A 6,294-nucleotide genomic window follows, 5' to 3' on the forward strand; every position below is an offset into this window, starting at 1 on the left:
GGGGGGAGAGCGGGGGAAGGGGGGTGAGAGAGGGGGGGAGAGAGAGAGAGAGAGTGTGTGTGTGTGTGTGTGTGTGTTAGTTAGTTAAATGGGGGTATAGGGTGTGTGTGTGTGTGTGTGTTAGTTAAATGGGGGTATAGGGCATTTCTGGAGTGGCGTTAAGGGGGCATTTAATAGAGCACTCTGCCTCCTGAAATGCCTTATACCTCCCTATATGCCACTCTGCCCCATAATATGCCTTTTAACCCCCTAATTGGCAGAGTGGCATATAGGGGTATAAGGCATTTCTGGAGGCAGAGTGCTCTATACAATGCCTTTTAACTCCCTTAATGCCACTCTGCCTCCTGAAATGCCTTATACCTTCCTATATGCCACTCTGCCCCATAATATGCATTTTAACCCCCTAAATGCCAGAATGGGATATAGGGGTATAAGGCATTTCTGGAGGCAGAGTGGAACATAGGGGGGTCAAAAGGCATACCATGGGGCACAGTGGCATATAGAGGGTTAAAAGGCATATCATGGGCCACAGTGCCATATTGGAGTGGCAAGCCTGGGGGCAGATGTGCGTAACTGGGGGACAGGTTGGAAAATACAAGAAATAAAAACAAAAAAAATCTTTTTCTCAATCATAGCTTTTATTAAAAAAAATAGTTTACATGAATTAACATTTACTGGTGAAACTTTTTTCCTTTGGGGTCGTCTTATATTCAGGCTTTTTCTTTTTTTCCTAAGTTAATATTCAGATTTTGGGGGGTCGTCTTATAATCAGGGTCGTCTTATAATCGAGCAAATACGGTATATATATATATATATATATATATATATATATATATATAGTGTCTATCTTTAATCGTAATATTATATTAATGTGTGCGTTTTATTATATTGGGAACAACATATTGACAATAGTAAACTGTCATGGCCCCATAGAACTCATTATTAACATGGAAGAAAACAAAAACGGCTCTTCACCTTGGCACACTGGCCTAGTACCATACCCAGAGACTCCAGGTTTTACCCAGAGACTCCAGGTGAAGTGCCGCTTCTCTGGGTCACCATGGAGAATCTCTGGGTCGTGGGAGCGCTGTTGAGGCAGGGCCCACTCTCTGCCCACTTGCGCTCCTACCACTTTCAATTTTATTAGCGTGTGGGGCTAGCCCTGCAGGCGGCAGCGGACCACCCACTTGCATTAGTGAAAAAGGGAGTACTCCGGGTAGCTGAATCTTCCATGTTAACAAGTATGGCAAATGTCCGTTGGGCATTTGGGGGGAAAAAGAAAAAAGGAAATTGTGCTTTTTTGTTTCTTCAGTGAGCAAGTGTCTTGGTTTTGTCTTAGACTGGAAGACTGCTTTCCTGTGTCGCTCTGGTCATTTGGGAAAATGTTAACACTTCACCAAGCAGTAGATTCTAAAAATAATATTCCTTTTTTCCCTGTCCCCGTCCTCTGAAGGTGTACTTCCTACATTGAAATAAAGGCAAATATCAAGTACATAGAGAAAGGAGCCTCCTGTGCCAGAAAAAAAGCTCCCTGTTCATTTACACACAGAGAAAACATACTCAGGCACACAGCACATTTAAAGGGTCTGAAGTGGTTAATTATCTTCTTTTTTTCTGTTGCAGGCTTAGTCATCTATCCTCTTGTATATTTTACTCTACGATGTTCCAGCGTGTTCTGTAGCTCTATTTACTGCTCTCATCAACAGGATTGACTGTACCAAGCTTCTGAAACCATACCTTCTACTGCCATGGCGTTTGTTATCACATCAACGTAGAATGAAAATATCTAGTGCCTACATCTTATAAAAGCACTACAACACCTGGCATCCGGAAACTGCCACTACAATCACGGATGCCATCCAGATAATCACTTATAGCTGCAATACCTTACAGAAGCTAATATATTTTAAAAAAAGTGTAGCACACTCCAAACTATTAATATTTACCACAAAATGTCGACCATATCCATTATTTCATTAGAATAATCACATATCCACAATCATCTGCTATTTATTACGTGAAACACGCTGTAAATACCTTAAACCTTATTCAGTCCATGGTCTTGTGTTATAATTAGCAAAGTCCTATTCCAACCCATTCCTTACTGTACTATACTATAGCTTCTTATCTACCATCCTCACGTTAAAGTAAAACTTATATTACATCTATGCCTCCGACACTCTACTTTTAGACTGTGACCTCGTTAACATTGTATACCACAGCATGATCTTTGAGTTTTTGCTTCAATTTCTCTGAAAATAAACAATTACGTAGTTAACAGCAGGGGTGTATTTGGTGGATGCGATGGTGTTTTCCCACTCACTGTTTCTGACTCTCCGATGGCAAGCTTGCTTACTTACACGTACAAATGCACACCGATTGTTTCAGTTATTTGAACATAGTAGGAATGCGGGTAACTGGCAATTATGCAACGCAGAATACAAAACAAAGCAAGAATCCAGCACATACCCAGCAAATTTAGAAACACCCATCTAAGGCATAAATATTGAGGATTCCGTCACGCTATACGGCCATATATTGCATAGTCAGCCACTAGTACCCCAAATACTGCAGAATAGCAGATTGTATGTATGTTTCTGTATGACATCAGTTTAGCCCATCAACAGGAATACATTAGAAAGTGGGCTATCTAATAACTTTGGTACTATAAAAAAAAATAATGTGTGAATTTTGGGTATATGGTAGATTTTATATTGATGTGTTCTGTTGGGATACAGACATGGCTACTTGTAGCCCAATTATGCCTCTGGGAAGATGCACACTTGACTGTTCATTAGTGTTTGACATCAGCCAAGTTGTCTCTTCCTTGACTTCTCAAGCAAATTGTTCACAGCAGAGGGTTGATAGTTGGCCAGACAGCACTAAATTAGATGTTATGGTTAATGGGTCTTCAACACTCCACGTGCAAGCGTTCCTGAGCAACCACCTTGGTTGCCTGATGCAAAGATTAACTGGACGGAGAGTTTACAGAATGAGAATTCTCCCAGGGATATAGTGTATATGGACTAGGTGCAAACACATGTGAAAGCCTCCATATTTCTAAATGTAGGTTCAGTAAGCAAATACTGTTGAAAACTACATGTGGTCAGTGTAAAAAAAATGTTTGACTTGAATTGTGAGGTCTAACATACATTCGGACAGCTTAGTTTATATTGCAAATGCTTTCAAAATAAGACAACACTAATAAATTTCAATAAACACCAATAAAATTAGGAACATACTTTTGAGGACACCAGGGATTGCTTCTTTTGAATCCCAAACACTTACAGAAAACAGAGTACAAGTGGGAGAAGGGGTTAAAAGGGTATTAGAATCACAAGTAAACTGATGAGATGTTTAAAAAGAATTCCAGAGACTTAAAAAAAGTTACATACAAAAGCAAGAAATATACACTGCATTTGGCATATGCAAAGACAAGTCAAAGACAGACCATCGTACATGTTTTAATGGTTAGGCAACATGGAAGGGAGGCATTAAAAATGAGACGTTGTGTATGAAGGTACAAAGGACAGAGGCAAACACAGGGGCAGGAGGTCTGAGGTCAGGCCTGGTAGATAAGGTTTGTAAGCAGGTACAAAGACGGAAATCACAAATCTATACAGCAATTCAGTTGGGCAGTCAGGGTGAGGTCTAGGTTAAAGAACAAGTCAACAGAAGGAACTCCAAGACACAAATAACTCATGTTATATATTGTACTTCATAGCTGAAGCTGGTCGCCAAAGGGGCTATACCTTGAGTAGTAAGTCAGCATGGGGGACCTCTGTGAGTCGTGGGGTTATAATACCAGGAGATCAAATAACTGGTAAGGGTCCCATTCAGTAATAAAGGGAGACAACTTTAAAGGTGTGACACATGTTCCTCCTAAAGTTACATCACTGTAATGTATTTTCATTTTAAACAAATACAAAATATTACATTCCTTAGTTTGACCACAATTATTCTTACTTAATTATTTGTGTTGGAGATGAGGACTCAATAATTATTATTGATTAGATTCTAAGAAAAACCCCTAGAGCTGTCCCTGTTTGCAACGTGTGTCATACATGGGAGGTTATTTATAAAGAGCTATTGACCAAATTATCATTAGAGAAGCCAAAGGAATGTTCCAGCTCATTGGGCTATTCCATGAGTTACGATAGTGATTATTCCACTTTAAAACCTTAGCGCCAGAATTACTCCTTATAAATTAGGTAACATTCAGATCTGGAGTCAAGCAAGCCAAATGGCGTAGATGTCCAAGCAGTCTCTAATTATGAAGGGTGATCTGTCTCCGAATGTATGTTATGAATCTCATGTTGAAGAATGTTGAGATCATATGCCAAAGAGGAACAGAAACATTGGACCACCAAATCCTTAATCTTGGTCCTCTGGGATCCCCCGTTTAAAAACAAGGTATGGGAGACAGTGCGGGGAAGTGGGCTCCATGCTCCATGTATGGTGGGGCTGTCCTGTGCTTAAACCCTACTGGACGGCTGTTTTTCATCTCATAGTGGAATTGTTGCATATTCCAATAGCGGCCGAGGTGGAAATTGCGTTGTTAGATATGTTTCCCCCGTCATTAGCCTCCCCATTGCGAAAACTACTGGGTCATGTCTTGATCGCAGCCAAGGTTTGCATTGCGCGTAAGTGGAAGGACCCACTCCCTCCCACGATTCAGGACGTCTTGTATGCGCTTACTACAACCCGTACTTATGAACAGATGGCGCATTCCGCCTCTAACACTCCACACATTTTCCATGACACTTGGGCGGCCTGGGATGAGTATTATACTGCTACATTCTGCCCTATGCCTAGTGGTTATATCCTGAAAGATTTGCGGACTGTTTGGTATCGGAAGGCGACTCTGGCATCTTGATTACCTTTGGGCTTCTTCTCTTTCTTCTACTGCTTTCTTCTTCTCGCTCTTTCCTCATTCCTTTTTTTTTTTTTTTTTTCTTTCTCTCTCCTTCCTCCCCCATCCCCTCCCCATCCCTCCCCCGTCCCTTCCCCTTCCCTCCCCCGTCCCTTCCCCTTCCCTGTTCCTAAAATGTAAAATCCGAGATCTGTGTGACATATTGTATACATATTATACCCATATGATATTTCTACATTGTTTTTCCGCATTGTATGGCGGTATACTTGTAGTAATGTCCAATTGTAATGCGCATTTTTTTTTTCTGTTGTTTTTCTTTATGTATTTACTCCTATGCATTACATGGAGGATACTTGTGTTATTTTTATGTCTGATCTCAATAAAAATTCAGTTTCAAAAAAAAAAAAACAAGGTATGGCCTCTTTCACTTCATTCCTATTCATGAACATTTGATGTCTTCATGGAGACACGGCAGCCAAAAGGACATCCCACCACCCCACCAAAAAGGCCAGAACTTTGAGGCTATACGGTGTTGGCATTTTCAGTGCAAACACCATATATACAATACATCAGCTATTGTATTGTATTGAAATAAAAAAAGATTTGTGAAAATAAGAAAAAAATAAACATATAATATCCCTCAAAAAAGAGGTAATGTTACTGCTAGCGCCAATACGGACAACAAAAATACCAATGACGCAATGTGGAATTATATTTGATTTCTAGACAGAATTTTCAAATACCGGAGAACCCAGTTCAAATCGATGTATGTCCTTCACACTTGCCCTCATTCGGACTGCCCTCAGGGCAACAAGCGATCCTACCCCAGCCTTAACTCTTTACCCCCCAAACACCTGAATACTAGCCAGACGGTCAGCCATGTACTGGAAGGGAAATGCCCGGTAGATGCTGTTATTTGCGTAATGTATCTTTTTTTGTTTTCCGCTCACAGTTGTAATTATCCAATTACAATAATAAAGTGTACAATAAGAAATAAATACTATTTCAGACAAAAAAAAATGCTGACATGCAAAAGAGGAGGCAGCACTTGCTCAGTCATTCTTATCTGTGTTTGCAGGGCATTGCAGCATGTTGGGACATGACACATCACATGCTTTCTAAAATGAATTCATTATCACAGTGTCATATTCTAATGGAACAACCCGAAATAACAAAAATTCCCCTAAAGATTAGTAGAAATATCTATTTGCAGCTGCAAATAGTAATATTTATAACAAAATAATATTCATTTGATTCCCTTTTCAAATTGCCCCTAAAAGCCATAAATCCATCTATAATTATAAATGAGTGCGACGTGATCGGTTAAAATGAACATAAAAAAATTCTCACTGATTAATCACAAACGATTGACAGTTTCATGAAACTGGAGTTAAGTGCGAGGAAAAGACTACAACTCCCAG

The sequence above is a fragment of the Spea bombifrons genome, chromosome 4 (assembly GCF_027358695.1).
Source record: "Spea bombifrons isolate aSpeBom1 chromosome 4, aSpeBom1.2.pri, whole genome shotgun sequence".
Taxonomy (NCBI): Eukaryota; Metazoa; Chordata; class Amphibia; order Anura; family Pelobatidae; genus Spea; species Spea bombifrons.